The 24,271-nt window shown below is 39.6% G+C and overlaps 2 protein-coding genes across 11 annotated transcripts in view; one reads left to right on the top strand and one right to left on the bottom strand.

Annotated features, from left to right (window-relative positions):
- The window catches only part of RUNX2 (RUNX family transcription factor 2), a 326,374-nt gene that overhangs the window by 252,306 nt on the left and 49,797 nt on the right, over positions 1 to 24,271 (bottom strand). The window lies entirely within an intron of this gene.
- Positions 17,815 to 24,271, top strand: part of SUPT3H (SPT3 homolog, SAGA and STAGA complex component) — a 539,689-nt gene continuing 533,232 nt past the window's right edge. Inside the window, exon 1 of one of the 3 annotated variants that reach the window (XM_078446962.2) lies at positions 17,815 to 18,067. The gene's annotated coding sequence lies outside the window, so the exon portion shown is untranslated. Of the gene's footprint in view, positions 18,068 to 18,177; positions 18,655 to 24,271 lie in introns of those variants that run through there. The other 2 variants (XM_078446964.1, XM_078446963.1) reach the window with 2 other exon arrangements.

The following is a 24,271-nucleotide window of genomic DNA, read 5'->3' as shown; positions in this document are numbered from 1 at the left end:
GCAGTTTGACACAAATAATGAAAAAGAGGTAATCAAACATAGCAGAGGTGTTCTAGTACCTTGAATAGACGACGTCCACAACAGCCATCAGCTAAATTAAATACACCTCTATTGATTACAAGAAAAATCAAAATGATTAAGTAGGAAGAAAATAGCTTAAGCCACTGCCAGCAGCTGAATAAAAACAAAAGAAATCCTTAAATCCTATTTTTGGTTAATGACACAGTTAATACAATGAACTTATATCCTTACTATAAGGTTCTTGTAATTATATCCTTGTGTTTTACAGTCCTAAGAAGAAAAATGTCCCGGTGAGTGTGGGTTACTTTTTAAAACTGCCAAAAAGTTTTTGGGTCTGCCAAAATGTCTCTCAGACATTGTGGTAAAGGTATTTTTTTTTTTTTTTAAAAATCTACATTCATGCCTTTCCCAAAAAGGACTATTAAAAAGATATTTAAGTATTGATTGTTATATCCAAGATTTTTAATGCTTGCTTTAAATAACTGATAATTATCTTTTGGCATTTTGTAAGAAGGTCTATAAAAATTCCTAAAATATTCACTTGGAAATATGTAAAATATTAATGTGTTCTTAACAAACCTGGGTGAAACCATTTCAGGGCTCTTTAAAATCTTTCATATTCTTCTGTCTAAATAGTGATTTCAAAATATCAGGAAGACATCATGATGTTGACTGATCTTTCATAATTCAACTTGTGATATACGATTTTTGCAACTCCAAGCTCAGGATGAGCCAATCTGCAAAATTTGCCCGTTGCTAAGGGAACAATTACTGTTAAATTCCCATTTATATTAGCTTCAGCTAAGGAAGTAGACAAGTTAAACAAGGATAAAGAATGCTTAAATTCTTGTCAAGAAAATGGAGTGGTAAAGAAACCTTTAAGTAGTTAGAGAAAATTTGTGGAGAAGAAGATGAATATTCACAGTGAAATACTAGTATATACTCTATGAGCATAATTAACCAACACCCCTCCCCTTGCATTATCTGATTTATGCTTTTTCATAGTGAACAGAATGCCGAATAGGACATTTCTTGATGCTTCAGAAGTAACTATTGAGCCCAAGTCACTAGGACCCAAAGCTGAAGACAAAGAGAAATTGAGTACCCACACTACCATTGTTTGGATGGACAAGGATGTATAGGTTTGTTTGTGCCAAATGCCTATTGCGGAAAATAGCAGTCGTCGAAGCATCTGGACAGTAGCTCATTTAAGAGGGCTGCCTCTAGGGTTGAACCTGGGAGTGGAAGAAGAGAGACCATTGGAAGAGGCTGAACTTCCACTTTAGGAAACAGTACTAGCTTTTGAATGCCTGTTGCTCATTAACCAGAAAGGCAACGACCCCCAACAGTCAATCACATAAACAGGTTTTGCCCTCTTTTCATTATCCAATTGTTCAATTACAGGTTAGAGGTTTTTAAAGCCCACATGATCCAATTTAAAACTCATGACAATCCTGTGAGGTAGGCATTTTAAAAAATCATACCTTTTTTTCAGATTAGCAAACTTGGAAATGGACTCTGAGAAGTCATTCAGCCAGTCCAAGGTCATACCGTTACTGAGAGAGCCAGGACTTAAACCAACTTTTTTTTTTTCAGTTCCATATGCCCTTATATGTATATTTAGTATCTCTTATGGACAAGACATTATTAAATGCATTAAGGAACATATAAATAAGTACAAGGTGGTTCTTGCTCTTAAATAATTCTTAAGGACGTTGTTGGGAGAAGATCTTAAGCAGCTTGGGTGTGAAGACAGCGAAGGGATGATTAGTAGGAGATAATGCAACAAAGAAAGCTAAACTGTGCTCACTAGAAATGAACAGAAGTTTTGCCAGGGTTTCCCCAAGTACAGATGATCCAGAGTCTCAGGGAGAGTAGGATGTATGCCTGAATGACTTAGCAGAGGGACTTTCTTGCTTTTGTTTTTTTGTTTTTCCCAGTATTCTATTATGAAATACTTCAAACAGAAGTTGAAATAATATTTACAGCGAATGTCTAGATTCTACACTGATATTTTATTACACTTGCCTTAGTGAACATCTATACATTTATCATCCCTATCTCTTCTGCAATTCATCTTTCTAAGACATGAATTTCAGAGTAAATTGCACGCATTGGTAGAACTGCGGGAATTTTTATTTCTTTATTTTTAATTTTGTTAATGTTTATTTTTGAGAGAGAGAGAGAGAGAGAGAGAGAGAGAGAGAGAGAGATTAAGTGGGGGAGGGGCAGAGAGAGAGGCAGACACAGAATCCAAAACAGGCTCCAGGCTCCGAGCTGTCAGCACAGAGCCTGATATGGGGCTGGAACTCAAGAACCGGGAGATCATGAGCTGAGAGGAAGTCAGATGCTTAACCAACTGAGCCACCCAGGAGCCCCAACTGCAGGAATTTTTTTTTTTTTTTTTTTTTTTAGAAAAAGGATATGTTGTATTCAATCTTAAGTTCTTTCTGCTTGCACTGTAAATCTTCATTTCTCCTTACCATCAGTAAAACTCACTATGCATAGCAAAGCTTTTGTCAGAATGGTGTTTTTAACTAATAGAAATCAAGCAAAATGGCTGTGTTCCAAGTGTAAACAGATGCAGAAACTGAGATAAAAGAATATATGAGACAGAGTGAAGAATCCAAACTTAGTGGAATCAGGAAGTCAGAACTAGAGGTGACCACAAAAGTATAAACTCCCTGGAATTTGGAGAAGTCTTGGGAAGAGCATCACATTTTACACGAGGTGGGAGTAGGAATTTGAGCCCATCTTATTTAGATCATTTAAGGGCCAGGCAAACACCAGTTGACAAGTAGATTACCACCTCTTTCTCTGTTTCCATTTATGGGAGCTAAAGTTGTACCCCTGGAGGCAACACCTGTGATGGGAAGGAGGGGCAAGCAAGAGAGGAAAGAAAACCATAAGCCAGAGGCGCCTGGGTGACTCAGTTGGTTGAGCATTAGACTTGGGCTCAGATCATGACCTTGTGGTTTGTGAGTTCAAGCCTCCTGTCAGGCTTTGTGCTGACGGCCTGGATCCTGCTTCAGATTCTGTGTCTCCCTCTCTCTGCCCCTCCCCTGCTCATACACTGTCTCTCCCTGTCTCTCAAAAATAAATAAATGTTAAAAAATTTTTTTTTACAGAAAAAACCATAAGCTGGCTACTGCCAATGGTTCTCCCCTCTTTTCTCCATCCCCCCAAGCCTCCATAATTCTTCTTCCTTCTGTCTTCCCTCCCTCCTTTCCTCCCTGCCTCCCTCCCTTCCCTCCTTCCTTTCTTCCTCTCTCTCTCCCCACCTTCTTTCCTTCCTTCCTTTCTCTCCCTTCCTTCTTTCTTTGGAGGGTGAAATAGAGAAACAGGAGGAGATAGGAGGCAAAAAGGAGAGCTAGAAAGAAGACAAAGGGAAAAGGAGAAAAGGAAGTGATTTGGGATCTGGACACCTCTCTGCCTTCGAGGCTGATCTTGCTAAACACAGATAAAGACAAAGAAAGGAGGAAACAAATGGTGGGGGGGGAGGGTCAGTAGAAAATGGAATAAAGATTTAAGGTGAGTTAGAAAAAAATGTTTTATTCAAGCCTAGGGATGATGCCGGAATGTGGTAAAGTAATTCTTGTTCCTATTTAAGGATTAGTAACAAAGATATCACATTATATCTAGTTGCCAATCTCTTTAAAACCTTGCTCTTCACATATCATCTTTCGAATATTTATAAGGTTGTTATGTGTACTGCTTTTATTTTGGGGGAAATTGAGGGGAAAAGGCAATGAAGCCACTTCTTTGTTAATCAAACTTAGAGCTGAGGTCTGGCTGTTCAGACTCTAACAACTACAGTGATAATAGCTGATGTGTATTGAGTACTTATTGTGAGCACTTATACATGGATAGCCTCACCTACTCTTTACTGCAATTACCCGCAGCAAGTATAGCTGATAGGTGAGGAACCCCCGGCCTTGTGAAAGAGGCTAAGTAACTTTCTCAAGGGCACACAGTTAGGGAGCAGTGAAGCTAAGCAATCTGACTCTTCAGCTTGCACCCTTGACTGCTACAGACGGCCCCTGAGAGGACATTTTTGACTTCCGCATGATGCAAAAGCGATATGCACTCAGTAGAAACCACACTTCAAATTTTGAATGTGGATCTTTTCCCAGGCTAGCAATGTGCTGTGTGACACCCTCCTGTGACACTGGGCAGTGGTAGAGAGCCACAGTTCCCTGTCAGCCATGCGATCACAAAGGTAGACAACTGACACGCTTACAGCCATTCTGTCCCCATACAACCATTCTGTTTTCCACTTTCGGGAAGGGGGCTATTCAAGAAATTACATGAGATATTCAGCACTTTATTATAAAAGAGGATTCATGTTATGATTTTGCCCAGCTATAGGCTAACATAATGGTTCCGAGACTGATCAAGGTAGGCTAGGCTAAGCTAGATGTTCTTTAGTTTAGGTGTATTAAATGCATTTTTCAACTCACCACATTTTCAACTTACAATAGATTTATTGGGACATAACCCCATCTTAAATGGAGAAAGACCTATACATTATATTTCTGTGTATCCCAGAGCCAAGGAGGCAGGTCAGTGGAACTCCTGACAAAGTTATAAGGAGAAAAATAACTTCACATGGTCTGGATTTCCAAACCTGAGACCATTTAATTACAATCCTTTGAACCCTCAAAGTGTTTCAGGCACAATACTAGCTTCACTGTTAGAGGTAGGGCATACTACGGTAAGATAAGGTCCCTGTCTTTCAGGACTTCAGCGGGTCAATGTTGATATTCTTTTGCTTTCTTTTTATTTAATGTTGTAAGTTTAAAGATAATTCATTGCACTATACCTATATTTAGTGTATATGTGCAATTCATGAATAAAAAAATCAAAGGAACCTAATTGTATCTGTAAATCTTTAATTTTGGCTCCTTAGAATATTATATGACTAGCAAAATAATTGGATACTCATTCCACACACACCAAAAAGGTCTACAAATGGCTCATAATGCCATTCTTAAAATGTTAACCAGTATCACAAGTCTGGCATCATCAGTCAGGGGGGAAATGCAAATGAAACCCACTATGTGATACCATTTCACACCTACTAGAATGTCTGTAACCAGACAGATAACAAATGTAGGCAAAGATACGGACAAACCCAAAGCCTTAAACCCTGCTGGTAGGAATGTTAAATGGTGCGGCCGCTTAGGAAACCAGTTTGATCATTTCTTAAAAAGCTAAATACAGATTTACTGTATGACCCAGAGGTTCTACCCCTAGGTTTATCCCAGGAGAAATGAAAACATACACCTACACAAGTATGTGTAAGGATTATTCATAGCACCATTATTCATAATAGCCAAAATATGGAGATGACCCAAGTGACCATCAGCTGGTGGATGGATAAACAGAACGTGGTCTCTTCATTCAGTGGATATTGTTATTCAACAATAAAAGGTGATGAAATACTGCAACATGCTATGGGATAAATGAACCTTTAAAAACATTATGCTAAAGGAAAAAAGCCAGATACAAATATCCAGAATAAGCAAATACACAGAGACCATAAATAAATTAGTGGTCATTTAGGGCTGGGAATGGGAGCAGGGGTTAACAACATATGGGCATAAAGGGTTTTTACTGGGGTGATAAAAGTGTTCTAACCGTGGATTATGGTGATAGTTGTACAACTCAGTAAGCTTATTAAAACCATTGAATTACAGAATAAAAATAAGCAAATTTTATGATATGGAAATTATACCCCAATAACTCTTTAAGAAACCCCAGACAATTATGTGACCAAAAATCTCAGCTATCCTAGTTAATATTACTAATTATTATTATTAATATGGAAACTATTTCTGTTTTATATAATATTTATTTTAACAAATGTATTCAATAGTATCTAATAGGTGAGTTTTCTTAAGAATAAACAGCCCTGAAATCAACACACAGGCCTCTTTTACCCCCAAATCAGAAAATCAAAGAGATATTAGAGCATGCGTTCAAAGTGTAAAGGGGTTTTTGTGTTTTGATTTTTTTTCCAAATTAATATTACAACTTCTGGGTCTTCTTTCTCTCCTGACTCCCCTGACCTAAAGTCTCTCCTGTCTAGGACTTATGGGAGAATTGTTACAGGGGGATTGTACACATAATTATTTCCCCCTTTAACAAGGAAAATACTATATTTGTTATTTTACTATATTTTAAAATATAAATAGCAAAAAATAAAATGTTCGATCAGCTTTATGTCCCCAAAGGGACTGCCAATTTCTTGAAGGCAGAGATTAGAGATTATATAATTCTGAATTCAAAATTCCCTAGCGTGTCTAGTATTGCTTATACTGTGGAATCACATGAGATGCGTGTTCTTTTAACTGATTGGAAGCAAGTGTAAGAGCCTAGCTACACCAGAATTTGCAGGTTAGAACTGGGACCTGGTGAAGAGATAAGCCACCAACCAAATGGATCAAACCGTTTTGAAGTATCAGGTAAATACTTACCAAGGAAAACCTGTCCCCTCTATTATCCCGTAGCATGTGGTACATATGTAGGACCCACAACGACTTGTTTACAGGTCCATTTGTCCTGTCAGCCTGTAAGCTCTTCTAGGGTGGGAGCACGTCTTTCTTCCTCTTTTACTTGTGAGAGGCACTGAATTCGTATTTAGTAAATAAAAAGTTGAGACATACCTGATCAGAGGGAAGGGAGTCTGAAGCCCTTCTGCAGTAATAGAGCTATGAATTTGAAAGAAGTGGCTAAATGTTGTATCTGCGAGTAGTTTTTGAAGGAGTTTTCCCCAGAAGAAGAGGTGCACCCCCTTGGTGCACAAACCCAGTCTTCTTAGGGAGCCTGGATCCCCACTCAACCCCCTTCCACCCAAGGGCTTTCGTGTCTGTTTCCACTGGTTCCTTCCCTTTTCCCTCTAATCTAGCGTCCTTTTCTGGTGTATGTGTGGGCACGGGGCGGGGGTGGGGGTGGTACTCGATGACAAAACAACCAGACTTCTTTCCATTTACCAACTACCTCTTCCCCCTTTCCCCCTCTTTCCTTCCTTCCTTTAACTGCTAAGCTTTCTCAAATGCACGATTTTTCAAAACATTCACACTCACAACCCTGCCACACCATCAAGATGAGTTATGCTAACATTGACGAGTTTCTGACTGAATGCAGAAGCCATTTCTCAGTATCTCATCCACTTTAAGTTCCTTGTGTTTTAAAATCTTTTCATAGAGCAAATGATTCTTTTACGAAGTGAACAAGCACATGCTAATCGATCTGTTTCCTGTAGTTGTTCAGAAGAAAGGCAGGTTTCCAGGTTGGGGGCCTGCCAAGGAGAGCCCTCTGAGCCTCCTCAGAGTTGGAGTTGAAATTCGGGGTTTGGCTTCCTGGCAACATTATCACTATTCCAGAGCTTACTCACTCTAACTCATAAGAGACCCAGAATAAAAACCAAAATGCTGAGTTATTGATTGGCGATGAGGAAATATAACTGTTGGGTGCAATGACCCTTCCTATCAACCTGATCATCATAGTATTCGAGAAGCTTCATGGAAGCCAGAATATGTAGATTGCTGGTCCCAACAGAATCAGGATAAGGGGAGTTAGCTACCGAATTCAAATTCTTGAATGATATTAGGACTCTGATAGCTTGACCCATTTATCCTTTCCCCACTCATCTCCACAGTACAGGCATATGCTCTGTCAGTTTGTTCCAATTTTGCTGTTTCTATGCTTTGAGATGAACTCACCTCTCTTCTTATTTACATAGTATTTTAATCAGGTTTTAATTAATGTGTATCAGCTTGTATCTTTGTCTCTTCTGTGATCCATCATTTGCTTCTTGCACAATTAACTTTCAGAGGTTAGTCTTCTCTGTTAAGTGATTGAGGAGAGTCTCAAATGTGCACTTGTGAATGGTAAATAGGGATTTCCACATATCGCATCATATTTATTAAAGCAAGGCACACCTTGATAAACCAACCTGATCACCCACTCACATATTTGGCTGTAAAATAAGTCTTTACGATACTTCTAGACCATGACTGTCAGCTTTTCTATTGTTTAGGGGATTCAAAAGAATACCCTCCAGATTCTGCAAGTAGTTCCAAATTATTTGCGCAAAGGCAACATTGTGGGAACAATGATAGTAGAGAATATCTGTATTATTGGTGTGTAACATAAAAATCACGGTCATTGGGGCGTCTGGGTGGCTCATTCGGTTAAGTGGCTGACTTTGGCTTAGGTCATGATCTCATGGTTTGTGGGTTTGAGCCCTGCATCGGGCTCTGTCCTGACAGCTCAGAGCCTGGAGCCTGCTTTGCATTCTGTGTCTCCCTTTATCTCTGCCCTCCCCCGTTTGCACTCTGTCTCTCAAAAATAAACATTAAAATAAAAATTAAAAAAAAATCACTCATGAACATGTGCCCAGTTGTAGAGAAACTATTGAACTAACCATGACTGGCTACCTTCAAGTTTTATTAATATTGACTTACTATTTGTTCACTTATTTTGTAATCCTTTAGCACTTGTTGCAAAATAAGCAGTCGCAAGGGCCAAAGGTGTAAGAAAAATTTATGGGAGGTTAACTTAAAATTAAGGAAATTCAAGTCATAAACTTTCTCCACGTGAATTGAGGAATGACTACCTTATTTAGTTAGAATGGGATAATAGGGGCGCCTGGCTGGCTCAGTCGGTTAAGTGTCCAACTATTGATTTCGGCTCAGGTCATGATCTCACATTTCCTGAGTTCGAGCCCCACATCAGGCTCTGTGCTATTGGGATTCATGCTTTTTCTGCCTCTCCTGCTCTCTCTCTCTCTCAAAATAAAGAAACTTAAGAAAAAAAGGGATATTAGTGCAGGAACATAATTTGAGAACTGCTACTATATAGTGGGTTAGTACTTTTGATGCAGTAAACTCCAATTTTATTATTTCTATTATAAATGTGGAAATTGAGTAGAGAGGCAAAAATGTTTTACAGTATTTGCTCTGTAAAATCTGGAAGAAAGGATTCTCTTTGCTCAAGTTTGTAAATCTTATATGATACCCATTTCCAGAATGGAAAATTCCAGAATTTTTTAAAATCTTAAGGATATTGTTCTGAATAAATATATTTTACTGTAATATGGCAAATGACTAAAAAAAATTACTAGAATGTGGTCGAATAGCATAATATCATTTGTTTACTTATTGGGGGAAGCCGTAAGTTCTATAGAAATTGTTTAGGGGCGCTTGGGTGGCTCAGTTGGTTAAGCGTCTGACTTCAGCTCAGGTCATGATCTCATGGTTCTTGGGTTTAAGCCCCACGTCTGGCCCTGTGCTGAGAGCTCAGAGCCTGAAGTCGGCTTCAGATTCTGTATCTCCCTCTTTCTCTGCTCCTCCCCTGCTAGTGCTCTGTCTCTCTCTCTCTCAAAGATGAATAAATGTTAAAAAAAAAAAAGTTGTTAAAAGGGAACTCAAAACCACCTGGAGGGGATTACCTGGAGGGCTTGTTAAAACAGATTGATGTGGAACTCCACCTCCAGTTTCCAATTCTGTGGGTACTGAGTGGGGTCCAAATTTGCATTTCTAACAAGATATAAATGCTGCAACCACGCTTTGAGGACCACTGCTCTCTATACCTTGGGCTGCCTTCAACTTAACAAGACCTTGGTTATTTCTCTCCTATTCCCCACAGTGGCTCAATGAAACTTTATCACCTCATACCTATTTTACAGTATGATCCCCGCTTCTTCAGCATCCAAGCTTTCCTACATTATAGGGTAAATTTGGGTCATTGGGTATGAACTGCTTCAGGTTCTTACGCCTTTCTTCCAGTCTATCCCTCTTCCATTTTAAGGTCCATTTCCTGGACTGTTGATCAAAAAGCTTCCAGTCTCTTCCGGGATCTAATTCCATCTTTGCTTCCTAGAGATTTTGTAATCAGCCCTCTTCTATCTCGAGTGTTCAAACTTTTCCTCTTTATGAGTTTCTTCTCCAAAGCTTGTAAACAAGTTCAAGTCCTTGATCTTGAAAATGTATCCTGTGACCCTAACTATTTCTCTAGCCAAGCTCTTTCTTCTACACAGGACATGCTCTTGGGAAGAATAACACACTTGATTTCTCAACTTCCTGATTTATTCTCCTCAAGTCATTACAACCAGGTTTCTAATCCTACCACTGTATTGATGCTTCTGTACCCAAGGTCACTTTGAGCGGGCTACACACTGTTGACACCGATTCTCCTTAAAATTTTTTTAAAATGTTTTTATTTATTTTTGAGAAAGTCAGACAGAGTGTGAGCAGGAGAGGGGCAGAGAAGGGGGGGGGGGGGGTGGACACAGAATCCGAAGCAATATCCAGGCCCTGAGCTGTCAGCACAGAGCCCGATGCAGGGCTCAAACCCACAAACCACAAGATCATGACCTGCGCCGAAGTTGTAGGCTTAACCGACTGAGCCACCCAGGCACCCACCAATTCTCATTTTAGTGCCATTCATCTCTCTTTGAAGCTCTTTGCTCTCCTGGTTTCTGTGACACCATTGCCTCCTCAGTTTTCTTTGTAGATTCTTACTCTCCCTTTTCCATTGAATGTGGGTGTCTAGAATCCAATCTTTGACTCATTTTGTTCTATGCATGCTCTCTCGGGCATTTCATTGCGTTCCTCGGCTTCAGTTCTGTTCACACAGATTCTTCTGAGAATGTTCTTAGGTCAAATCTAGGAACAGGGCTAAATTTTTTTACACTTAAGATTAAATTAAATTTAATTTAATTTAATTTAAATTAATTACATCTAATCGATGTATATGGAATGCTGTATGCTGTGTGCTGCTGGTTCCCAAACCTAAATGGCCATTTACTTTCTTGAGCTGCAGACTTTAGCTTCTATCTCTACCCTTGCATCTGAATAGTCTAGTTGGCTCTTGGTGGTAGCCATCTGAAATTTTATATGGTCACCTTAAACTCAAAATGTTCAACCTGCCACTCAGTAAGTTGAGAAACCTTAGAATCGTCCTTGAATTCTTTCTCTTTGCCTTATTTCCATCCTCATATCTTACCAGTAACTAAGTCTTATACATTCTATTAATATTAATATAAATTAATATTTCTCCTTCATGTCATCTTCTATCTCCTGTCCCCACACAGAGCTTTGTGAAAATGCTTTTGGGTGAGGGGCGCCTGGCTGGCTCAGTCGGAGGAGCATGTGAGTCTTGATCTCGGGGTTGTGAGTTCGAGCCCCAGGTTGGGTGTAGAGATTACTTAAAAATAAAATCTTAAATAAAAAACTGCTTTCAGGTAAAATTTAGGAAGAAGGTTAAGTTCTACATCTGAGTGGATGTTTGTGAAATAAGGACAGTTGGAAGCTTATCCACAAACTTTATCTAATAAGCATAAGTGGGAGTTCAGATGGGACCTTGGGAATGCTAGCTTCCCAGAAATACAAAGAGACTCGGAGTTGATTACTGGGCTTGCAAATGAGGTAGAATCATCACTCAAGCCAGTTTTAACCAATAGGTTAAAAGTGGGGGAGATGTCAGCTAATATTGGTACCACATATTACCACGGTGACTTTGCTCTTATTTACGTAAATTTGTCCCTTCCAAATTTATCAGTAAGAAGTCATTTTGAGGTCAGAAATTCTGTGTTACTTCTCATTATATCCCCAAGACCTAACAATGACTGGTATACTTAAGGGTCCTTAAAAAATATTTATTAAGAGAATAATTGTCATACTGACATATATTTATTGATTCATGACAAGACATTAATACTTGAGATAGGATCTCGTGTTTAGTTTATTCCCATGTCTAGCACATCACAAATACAAACATCATAAAAATTACTCGATAGCTCATTAAAAACTGGAAAACAATAATAACTATAAATTACCGAACATTTTCATTATGTCAGGAACTTTTCATTTAAATCCTGATAACAACCCTATCACATAGATGTCCTTATTCCTATTTTACAGTGACAGATGCTTATTTTCTGAGAAATTGAATAATTTGTCCAGGGCATCATGGCTTATAAGCAACAACAAAGCCCCTATTTTTTTGTGCTGTACCCGACTGAGTGAACGAAGCTGTTTTAAGTATATTCTAGAAAGAGGGACGCCTGGGTGGCTCAGTCAGTTAAGCATCCAACTCCTAATTTCGGCTCAGGTCATGATCTCACAGTATGTGAGTTTGAGCCCTGCTTGGGATTTTCTCTCTCCCTGTCTCTCTGCCTGTCCCCCACTCTCTCTCAAAAGAAATAAATAAAATAAACTTTAAAAAAACCTTTAAAAAATATATTCTAGAAAGAGAAAATACAGCTTACGCTGTATCTATAAAAAACTCAAACTCAAACTAAAGCAGCTTACTCAAATCTGCTGGTATAGTTTCCCAATCACTAACAATTGATCTGAGCATTCCTCAGTCAGAATAAGTTTACTGCATCGGGCTTCAGAGTGTGAACTAGGAACATCAGGTTGCATTAGCCATACTGTGGTATATTTCACTCATGGCACTGATTAACTTTTGGCCCTGTTGCCACGCATGATAGAAAAAGAAATGTATACGTGTAATGCAAAATGGAGGCAGTTATTCAAATCACTGAAACAGATCCAGGTTTACATCTAAATGTTGCAACGAAAATACTTTGAGGAAATGGATGTTCTGTGTATTTGTGTCAACTGAATTCTCCACCTTGGTGTCAGGCATTGATAGAACAACAACAAAAGAAAGGTTTGTTGTTGTTTTAACGAGGGGATGTTGAGCTTTCTTCACATCTTCTTAAAACAAAAGTCAGATATTCTTTTTTTTTTTTTAATTTTTTTTTCAACGTTTTTCATTTATTTTTGGGACAGACAGAGACAGAGCATGAACGGGGGAGGGGCAGAGAGAGAGGGAGACACAGAATCGGAAACAGGCTCCAGGCTCTGAGCCATCAGCCCAGAGCCTGACGCGGGGCTCGAACTCACGGACCGCGAGATCGTGACCTGGTTGAAGTCGGACGCTCAACGGACTGCGCCACCCAGGCGCCCCAAAAGTCAGATATTCTTTGACGAGCGTTATTATACAGGACTAGATGAACCTTTGTTATGTGAGCAGGATTGGAAATTAACTAAATAATTATTAAAGAAGGTAACAAATGCAAACTTTCCTGTATTTCCATAAGAAGTTAATTATGAAGGCAAAACAACTGATAATGCAAACATTGTATTTCATTACTTATGCCTAAAATTGCATTCTTGATCTCTTATACCTACCCAACATATCCATCCCCACTCTTGCCCATCACAGTTACTGGCAAATTCATTTTTCCAGTTTCCCAGGACACTTCAGTCATCCTTTATTTCTCTTTCTCTAGAACCCCAAATCGAATCTGTCAGTAAATCATATTGATTTTGAAAAAATATCCAGAATTTAACCCCATCTTATGGAGTCTACCGTAATAACCCTAGTGCAAGCTACCATCACCTCTTACCTGGGTTACTACAATAAGACCTGTACTCTACAGACTATTTTTAACCCAGCAGCCAAAGTAATTATTATTATTAGTTTAAAATTTACTTATTTTGAGAGAGGGAGAGAGGGAGAGAAAGGGAGAGGAGAGAGAGAGAGAGAGAGAGAGAGAGAGAATCCTAAGCAGGCTCCACACTGCCAGCATAGAGTCCGATGTGGGGTTTGAACCTTCGAACCATGAGATCATGACCTGAGCTGAAACCAAGCTTCGGAAGCTCACCTACTGAGCCACCCATGCGCCCTCAGAGTAATTACTTTAAAGCCTAAACCACATCATGTCAATCCTCTGCTAACAGCTTCCCTGTCCAGGCACACAGGCCTTCTAACATCTGGCTTCCTGGCGCCTCTGTGACCTCCCTTTTTTTTTTTTTTTTTTAATGGGTCATTGTTTTTCAGCTAACAATGGGTCGTTACCCGTTACCCATTCCTGCAACTTACCCGGCTTGTTCCCACTTCAGGGCCTTAGCATGGGTTGTTCTCCCTGGAGTGCTCTTTCTTTAGATGTCTGTAGCGATCTCCTTCACCTTCATCAAGTCATCGTTCAAATAGCACTTTCTCAGTGAGGCCTACCCTGCTTGCCCAATTTAAAAATTGACAATTCTCTCATTCCTCCTGTGCTTTGTCTCATTCCTTATCCCTTCCCTGTTGTATAAAAAATTTCCCCCTGTTCAGGTACACTCATGGCTTTCTAACATATTGTATTATTTAGGCGTTTATTTAGTTTATTGTCCAACTACTCCTCCTACGTTTGATGATGGCATAAATTTTTGTCTGTTTTGTTCACTGCTGAATCTACAGCTCCTAGAATAATGTCAGGCACGTGGTAGGCCTACAATAATAATTTGTTGAATGAATGAACTAATTAGCACCCATTACTTACACTCAGTGAACAGACCTTATCTTCAAGGGGAGAAATGTAGAAGTTGTTTGCTTCTAGAACAAGAGGATTACATATTGAATTCAACGGGAATGAAAGCAACTCAGTTTCCATGTGTCTAGAGAGCTCAGGGGCTCTGTGAAACCCTGATATTATAGGATTCCTTTTTCCATTCTAGTCTCAAAACGTGATCATTAGCCAAAGACTAATTTTAAAAGATCCTGGAGTGTTAAATCTGCACTGAGAGGTTCCTAAGAGGATGTATCATGATTATAGTTCTACAAGCTGCTCAGTACTGTAATTCTTAACATTCCTTCTCTCGTCACTGTATTGCTCTTCCTAATTTGAAATCTATGAATGTAATTGGAAGGCATGGGAAGCCAATTTAATTACACCCCAAAGAATTATGTGATGCACCACCCCTCCTGTATTTCAAAAGATTTGATTAATGTATATTTTTCATGTTGGTCTTTCTTTTGCAGTGCATAATATCAATCCTACAGTAGCAAGAGCCTTGAACATTCTGTATTTTTTGTAGCACAAATATATTGATTGAATGCTGAAATTATCTTGTACCACTTTAATATCCATCCTTTGGTCATTCCTGTTTTGAAGGAGCATAGAATTTTAGGTCTGCAAGGTTTTAGTTCATTTGGTTTGATCACCTTATTTTGCAGACATGGAAACAGAGGCCCAACAATGTTAAGTGACATGCCCAAGTACCACAGAGCTGGTTGGAACAACTTGTTCTGAACGTAAGGCAAGCTGCAATTGAAAAAATAGTTCTTAAATCAAAACGTTAATTGAATACAACAATTGTATTAAACAATTTTAAACAATATGCAGTTCTAACCAGTTGATTTCCATGGTGACTATATAAGCATTAGAAATTTGGGGTGCCTGGGTGGCTCAATTGGTTAAGTGACCGACTCTTGGTTTTGGCTCAGGTCACGATCTCACAGTTTCGTGAGTTCAATCCCCATATCGGGCTCTGAGCTACAGCGTGGAGCCTGCTTGGGATTCTCTCTCTCTCCTTTTCTCTCTGCCCCTCCCCAACTCACGCTGTCTCTTAGATTAGAAATCTAAGGCAGAGATAGCAAAGAACAAAATAATTTGTAGATAAGAAGAGGTTCTACATGCATCCTAATAAATAAAATCATGGATCACAAAGGAGTAAGAATTTTGCAGGTCACCTGAAGTGAACTATCCTGATCACAACCACATGAGAAGATACCAGTTCATCACAGAGATGTTTCCAAATAGCTTCTGGTATTTGGAGAATTGGGGCTTGTTTTATTGCTTAACGCAATCAGTTTTAGGATGCCAAGAGGCATTTTTTAATCTACACTTTCTTTTTGCACTAGTGACTCTATATGAGGGTTATTATGCCAGAGGAATGTGAACGTCTATGGTCACAACACTTCATTTTCCTTTAACGGCTCTGTTTAAGGGACAGACATTTTTGTGGTGTGATGCATTCAGTTGGTCTCCCGGTGCTTTCTCCACATGCTTTGGAAATCATGTATTTTTCTGAGAGGTGGTGGTCACGAATGTCTTAATTTCAGCAACAGCTTCATTGTTTTAGCTTTGTTATAATTAAGATACCCTAGTAGTGTTGATTGTTTAGGAGACTCTATATTAATCTAATGGAAGATACTTTGACCCTTTGTGTACAGCTGCGTTCTCAAATGACAAACAAAATTATGGCTAAATCAAATTTTAAAAATGAATTTTAATAGATTCCAGGAGGTAGGAACACTAGGCTAACTCATGTGACTTCAAAGCTAAGATCTCTGCCAACTGCACAATTCACAATTTCCTAAGAGTGAATTTTTGAGTTCCCTTTACTAGTGCCTGGTTTAATTCAGTTTCCGTTCTCCATGGCTCACTTTCAGTAACTCCTGTTGTGCGTGATTATATGTAGATTAGACACCAGTAGCCTGAGAGTAAGATCTGTGTTCTATTCTGAAAAGCTAGGTCAAATCTGGCCTCCACGTGATGCAGGTAAAACTCCCATGCAAGTACTATGGCAACATTTACTGAATGTAATTTTAATTGAAACGATCTGCTTTGGGTTATATTTCCTTAGATGTAATATCAATTTTTCTCTTAACTTTCTCCTAATTATTTTCTTGGTAATGTACTTGAAAGGGCTTTTCAACTACTGTGTATATCGGTTTTCCTTTGTAAGAAATTATGAAATTGTTACTTTCTCTTCCTTATGTTCTACACTTTGCCCAACATTGCATTGAGCCCTGATTTACACATTATGGTGAGTCTTTATATTCCAAATGTATTACTTTAGAACTTTAAGTATTTGGCAAATAGTGAAGTATTGGGGAGATTGAAGAGAACTAAACACACAAGAGTCAAGTATGATCCAGAGGAAATAGTCCAAGAAGTTGCTCTTGTAAAGAATGTAAGCAAGTAGAAAGAAAAGATTATTTCGGAACACAAATATCCATAGGAAAATAACAAGCAGTAAACGCTTTAAAAGACCCGATTGAAGGTTGGTAGTTGAATCTCTATGAAATACTTTATATTCGACGTCATAGGAGTGGACGTAAGCATCGGTAATTGTTTTCTTCCCTTAACAACTGAAAAGAATGTTAAAAACATAAATAACAAGACTTCATACACAGTGAAAGCGACTGAAGTAACTGACGATTGTATTATAGAACTATAGGTATATCACGGAAATTGAGAGCACGACGTGCAGTTAAATAGTGGGGGTGCAAGATTTAAAAATGAGGAACAGGCCAAAATCCTAAAGAAAAATAAAAATAGGATCATCCTCCCCCCCTCCCATCCTTGAAATGGAAAAAGATTTCAATTATAAAAACGTGGTAGTTAAATGCCTGAACTTGTTACTATGAGTCTGGCGGTGGGAGTGAGGGGTATTCATTGCGGACCATCATCTCCCACCGCCTCTCCTAAGACTGTGGTGTGCATGAGCCTGCGGAAGAGCTGGTGTCCCACTGTCCAGAAAGGGTTCCATATCCGCACCCCGGCACTGCGGCCCCTTGGGGGAGCAGGCCTTTTTGATCTCTCCGTTTCTCCTCCCCATTTTAAAAGCACAATCCGGTTAAGATCCCGGTTCACCCCAATTCCTGGACAGAACCTTACACGGGCCAATATCTGCTCTAAAGTTGAAAACAAACTCCCAGTATCGGTCACCCAAGCCCTCGAAAATCCTAGCCCTCTCGGTTCGACTCTTAAAGAACGGCCTGGCCCTTGAACACCTTTCGGGTCTCAGCGCCACTCCACTCCCTTCCCAGCAGGCACCGCTTTGAGGTCCGCCGCTCGGACCACGGTGGCCCGCAGCGGGGAAAGTGGCTGCGGTACACTCCCCTACGCCCCGCCCCCGGCGAGCGTGGCGGAAGTTGCTTGCTCGGAAAAGGAGACCACGGCCACCTGGTGGAGCGCGCATGCGCCACAGCCCGCGCAGCTAGTGGTAGGGGCGTCTGCAGCGCTCCCTCCTCCGTCTCCGCAGCCCCCGCCCCACGGAGAGTCGGGCTCACGCCATCTTGTGCCCCCCCCACCCCTGCCCCAGCCGAGCCACCTTCTCCCTTTCTACACTCTCAGCCCTCCACCCCGCCCCTTTCCAAGCGTGCCCCGGGCCGCCGCCGCCGAAACCGCACCATCTCTCCCCACATTCTCCACGCGGGACGCGCAGCCGTGCCTACAAGTGTTCTTAAAGCGGAGGTTGTAGGGGGTGCGGGGGGCGGTGCGGGGCGGGCGGGGAGGGATCTGCGAACCGGGATGGACGGCGCGCGGCGAGCCCCGCGTCGGTGGGCCCGGCCCCGTCCTGACCCCTGCCCCGGGGCGGCCGCGGGGGAGGAATTGGCGTTTGTACTCTAGGGCTGAAGGGAGGACGGTAGCTCGAGGCGCCGGCCGGGCTCAGCACCCGGTTCTCCCGCCGAGCGTGGAGCTGGCTCTTGACTCCTCCCCGTCGGCGGGTGGGCGTGGGGCGAGGGGAGCTGGGCAGGCGAGCTGGAGCTGGCGTGGCTGGGGCGTGTTAAGGAGCACCTTCCGCGCCTCATCTGGGTAGTGTTTTGCGGGGAGGAACCCTTAGAGAAGGAAAGTGCTTTATGCCCGGGGCGGAAGAAGAGTTAAGTAGCGTTAGTAGAAACCTAGCATCCAGGAAAAGGGAAAGATCGACTCTGTTTTCTGTGGGCTGAGCCCACATCTGTGACCCCTGCGGAAATTACCGAGCCTGCGTTTGCCTGGGTGTTCCGGTCTGTAAATGGGGGTGGTAGTAGCCTAGCCCAGAATTGCCCCGATTATATGAGGTAATACACTGATCAGGCACTGATCAAATTACATGTTAACGGTAATTAATTTTAGTTTTCATGTTTTAAGAAATTCAAAATGACTGTGACCCTGTTTTCTAAATTAAAAATCAAGACACTTGAAGGTCTGGTAAGAGTAGATTCATAGGAAGAGTTGGAATGAAGTATCTGACAGAGAGGATACTAACATGTGTTACTAACATGTGTTGTTAATGTGCACGGGGGTGAATTAGCATCACTCCATGAGGTTAATACAAACTTTAAACTGTTTACTTTGAAAGAAATTAGTATGTATCAATAGAGGAGGAAAAGACAGGGTCTTAGTATATGTTAGGAGTCAGAACTTTGAAAACGGAAGTGCGTTAGCTGTGCACAGATTTACTTGACGACCAAATTGAGGATGGACCTCTTGGAATTTCTGGTGGACGTTTCAGAGAGACTGGATTTGACTGAACATGAGGATCAATTTTTTTGGTGGTACTTTGCAAAAAGAGAATGCACCTCATTGAACTTAATTCGTTATTGCAAGTTTCTTAATCTCTGGGAGTATTCAAGCAAAGATCTAGAGCAGCCTAGGTCCATAGAAGCACTGTCCAATATTGTAGAAGTTTCTGCCATGATGGAAATATTCCGTAATCTGTGCTGTACTAATGTGGTATCCACTAGCATCAAGTGGCTCTTGAGCACTTGAAATGTGACAATTGCACTGAAGAACTTAAATTATATTTCAACTAATTTAAATATAAATAACCAAAAGTGGCTAGTTCACTGCCTTTTGGGCAGCTTACGCCTAGAATCTAGACTTTGAGACGCGTTTCACTTCTTGATTTGATTGAATTTTAAGTCGAAGCCAATTCTTGGAACATTTATTGCCTTAGGGAATCATAATTATATTCAAATAATGCCTTTTGCTCAAATACTATAGTTCAAAGCATGGGTCTGTTAGTACTTATTTACAGCTTGACAAATTAAAGCAAATTGTTCTTTTGACTCCTTGGGTTGTACAGCTAATGCCAGATTCATCTGGAAAGCCATAACAATACTAGCTGGCACTTCCTTTAATCATTATTGTACCGTATTGTGACCATGGGGTTCCATTATCTTTTATCACTTTGGTTAAGTTTCAGTGAAAACGTTTCTACTTTTTTATTCCTAAAGTTGATTTCCATTTGAAAGATAGTGCTTTTTTTTTTTTTTGGTTTTGTTGTTTTGTTTCATAACTTTTTGTATAATAAAGCAAGTTGATAATTTATACTAATAACTTTTGAGCATTGGGCCATTTTAGAAATAGTTTTGTGGTTATCAATATTCAAAACTTTTGAAGAGATAAGTCTGAAATTTGGTGATATTGATGAGATTCCTTTCTTTGAGATATGTAGATTTTTTTTTCTTTTTTAAGCACATTATTTTAGTGTGAGAATAAAACTTAAAAAAAAACAACTTTATTTTAGGTAGCACCCTTAACTCTGGCCTAGTGCCCTTGATCTCAAGGCTGAAGATAATCGTTAGATCTAGGCCAAAAACTTAAAGCCCATGAAATATGCATTTGAATAACCCATAACATACAAATCAAAATGGGTTGCTCTTATATAGGGTGATTGTAAACTCCAACTTTTCTGGGACAGTCATTGTTTAGAGCCTCTTTATCCTAATAGAGCCCCTTTCATATAAAAAATGTCCCAGTTGGTATCACATAATAATACGGCCACTCTACTTTTAGTCTTATTACTTGTTGAAGTTTGTAATATGTAATTTTTAGGGGGATTAATTATATTGCAATCTCACAAATGTACTAAAGTATTGAGAGAATTATTGGTTGTGTGCTTAAATAATAGATGAGATATCTGGAATAAGGCCAGCAAGTGACCTGTTCATTTAAACTACTGGTAGGTAAACATTTTTGCTTTTCTCTCTATACTGGATGGAAATCTTGGACAGTTTGATTTTTGCTTTTCTCTACATAAGTGATCTTTTTGTGTTTTTGCTTTTCCCTACATTAATGATCTTTTGGTGTAGGAAGCTGCAAAGAAATTTAGGCTAAGTCAGTCAAATCAGAAGATTGAGTAATCTTGTTGAAAATAATACCCATTTTATTTTATGGTTAAGTTGAATAGTGAAGTCAGTCAGAAATCTGTTATTATTTAGGATGTCCAGGAAGGATTTTGCTTATTGTTCTATAATAAAGAAAAATAATGTAGCCAAATGCCTTATTGTGTTAATTTAACTTATACTGTGGTAGGTAAAATATTTTATTGAGAGTCAAACACACTTGGTTTGAGTTCTCACTCTGCTGAGGATTAAATGAGATAATCCATGTGATGTGTTGGGTGCAGTGTTGGGTACAGCAAAGCATATAAGTCAGTGCTCAATAAATATTAGCTGTTTTAGCCTTAAGTTTATTGAATAACATATCTGGAAGAGATGTTGATGTTCTGGGATACATTGTGGATAGGTGCAAAGAGTACTTGAGACTAATTCTGCAAACCTAGGTTTCGCCCTTTTCTACCATATTCTTTCTTTGTGACTCCAGTGAAGGTGTTTAACTTCTCTGAGACTCAATTTCCTCATCTGTAAAATGGAATTAGTATTTCACCTCATTCCAGCCTTCCCACAGGATTGTTGAATACCATAGAGGAGAATTACATAAATTGTCTTACTTTACAAAGACATTTTATTTTAATTGGTTTTGTCTCAACTATTCCACCTACTACCTCTAGTAAAGACTAATCTTAAATCTGCAAAAGTTGTTGTAAATTTTATTTGTAAAACAGCATCGAGTATAATAGGCTCTACCCGAGGTTGCTCTCTTTAACAATACTATAAGTCTTGGTAATGGTGCTTTACTGATCTGGTTGCAATATATTTTCTACCCTAAACAACCGCATACTACTGCTAAGGGAGGTCCACCATTTTCATGGGCATTTGATGTGTTCCGTCTCCTGTGCTAAATGCTGTATCTCATTTATTTATCCAGACATGTCATTCCCCCTTAATAAGTGATACTGATGAGGTGCTCACTTTCTGGAATGGGTCTGTTGGGTTTTTTTTGCATTGTATTACTGCCTCTGATAGTATCTGGCTGATAGTGAATGGATATTGAAGGCTGAATAAGGTAACGAGTATGAAGATGGCATGCTGCCTGGCATATGGTATGTAGTAGTTGCTGAAAAAAAAAATAGTGTGTTCATTGAATTCGTAGGGCATAAATTGGAATAATTTATGTGAGTGCACTTTATAAATGCAAAATATTATGTGAATATAAATGACACAGTTTAGCCGTTTACTGCGAAACTGTGAGTCGGCATAGGCAGATATTTCACAACAAAGTTCACTATGACAAACACATTGTGGAGGTCTTGTGAGTTAATTAGGATCCACTTTTATTTGTATGTTCCTTGTGGGATAGTAGAAAGAACTCTGGACGGGAGTCAGGGGAACTCAGTTTTAGTCCCAGCTGTATCACTAAATAGTGATGTGTCCTTGGGCAGTTCAAGAAACCCCTCTGGACTTCAGTTTCCTCACCTGAAAAATGAGGGATTTGGATGAAATTAGTTTTTTTCAAACTGTAGTTCTGAACCTCAGATGTCTTTGGTCCCCCTCCCGCCAACTGGTATAGTTGTAGTTTTGTCTAATTGTTTATCCACCTGCCTAAGATTGACTTTTAAGCACAGAATTCATGAAGTTTTAAAGTTAGCAAGTCTCTAAGACAACTTAATGACAAGTCCCCTGACTACTTACTATGTGTACAACTTTTCAGTAATTTCACATTAGTTTAGCGTGTTAAAGGAGATGGGCATCGTTTACAAATGAAAAAAACCTAAGGCACTAGAATTGGAGGTTAATGAATTTTTGTTAAAAAATGTATGGGCATGGATGGAATATTTCTGGTTGTCTGTCTGTCAGCTACTCTGGATCAAAGCCTGATTTTTGTTAGATTTGTGACGTTTCCCCAGTTTTTACTCTTGGCTTCCTCACTGGTAGTGGGGATGATACTTGCCTTGGAGGGTAATTGTGAAAAAATGTTAGGTAGTACAGGTGAAAGACCCTTTATAAACTCTGAAATGCGTATACAAATTCATCAATTTTTTTTTTACATGCCTACAGTAAATCTCTAATTCCCTTTTCTTTTTAGTCACATGAACTGTGTTTTTAACCACATCAGATAGTTTATTGACTTGTTTATATTTAAAATAGACTCCTCATAAGGTTAAATATTTCTAGAACGTGAATCTAGAGTGGGAGAGAATCCTAATGTTTAAGAGAGAGCTTTCTTGACATTCTTGTCAATTACACTTACTATTGACAGTATAGTTGACTAAAAATTTTTGCCCTTATCTGGAAAGTTAACTATTAAGTCACTCAAGTATATGATACTTTATGTAAAAACAACAGTGTTTTAATATGGGAAACGTAAGCTTGCCGTTTTGTCAGGGGTTGAATGTTATGTATTTTAGGATGATCTGACGGGCACATTGGCAGTGCACTTTAAGAACCGTATTTCCAAAGAATAAAGATTTTTTTTTTTTGAAACTCAGTATTTCCCTAAGAGAGTACTGGATGTGAAAGCACTTGAAATAGAAACCTGCATTAATACGAAACTAAAGAAGAAAAACATAGTAATACAGCTTCACAGGTCTCTGAGCAGTCTGACTGTGCTCCTAAAAAAAAGTAACTGCTCATGTAGCCAACTAGGATATGTAAATGGACAGTTTATATCTGCCTATCAGGAATTTTCGTGGTTCACAGATGTTTTGATATTCTTTTCAATTCAAATAGATTTTTTGAATACCCGTTATGTGGTAGCCACTGTCTTCTTTATAACACTCCTCTGAGACCGGCAGAAATTATTCTTCACAGATGGAGAAGCTGAACTTGAGAGATGATTGGTCCTTATTATCAGAACCTCCAGTATTGAGTAATTACCCTTAGCAGAACCCCGTGACCATGAATTATATCAGTTTTCTGTCTTACAACATCTGTCACACAACTTCTGCAGGATTTCATCTCCCCTTGAATGTCTAATAGTCGTCTCAGACAATATGGCGTAAACTGAACTCCTGGTTTCTCTGTTTTTCCTTTTTCAGTTTTCCTGATCTCAGTAAATGGCACACCATCCAACCAGTTGCTCAGTCCCCAAGCTTCGGAGTAAACTTCAGAGTCCTCCTTGACTGTTCTTTCATACTCCATGTCTAATCCATCGGCAATAAGCTCTGTCTTCAAAATATATTCCAGAAGGCTGACCACTTCTCACCATCTCCACTTGTACCACTAATTCAGGCTGCCGTCCTCTTTTGCCTGTACAACTTCAATAACTTTCTGACTGGTCTTCTCACTTGTACCTTTGCTTCTTTGCAGTATAATGTCATGGCAGCCAGTTATCTTTTTAAAACCTAAAACATTTCAAGTCACTTCCCTTTTCACAGTTCTGTATTAGCTTCACATATATTCAACTAAAATTTAACCTCCATGGCCTAGAGGGCTTTATATCACCTGGCCTCTTGCTAACTGTCAGGCCTTGTTTTCTACTGCATATCCCCTCTGTTCCCTTCCCTTGAGCCACACTGGCTTCAAGATCTTGGTACTTTGCTGTTCTTTTTGCCTGGAAGTTCTCCAGAGC

The sequence above is a fragment of the Panthera onca genome, chromosome B2 (assembly GCF_046562875.1).
Source record: "Panthera onca isolate mPanOnc1 chromosome B2, mPanOnc1 haplotype 2, whole genome shotgun sequence".
In the NCBI taxonomy this organism is placed as follows: Eukaryota; Metazoa; Chordata; class Mammalia; order Carnivora; family Felidae; genus Panthera; species Panthera onca.
The sequence above is the reverse complement of the archived record's forward strand: the minus strand, read 5'-3'. Positions and strand labels throughout refer to the sequence as shown.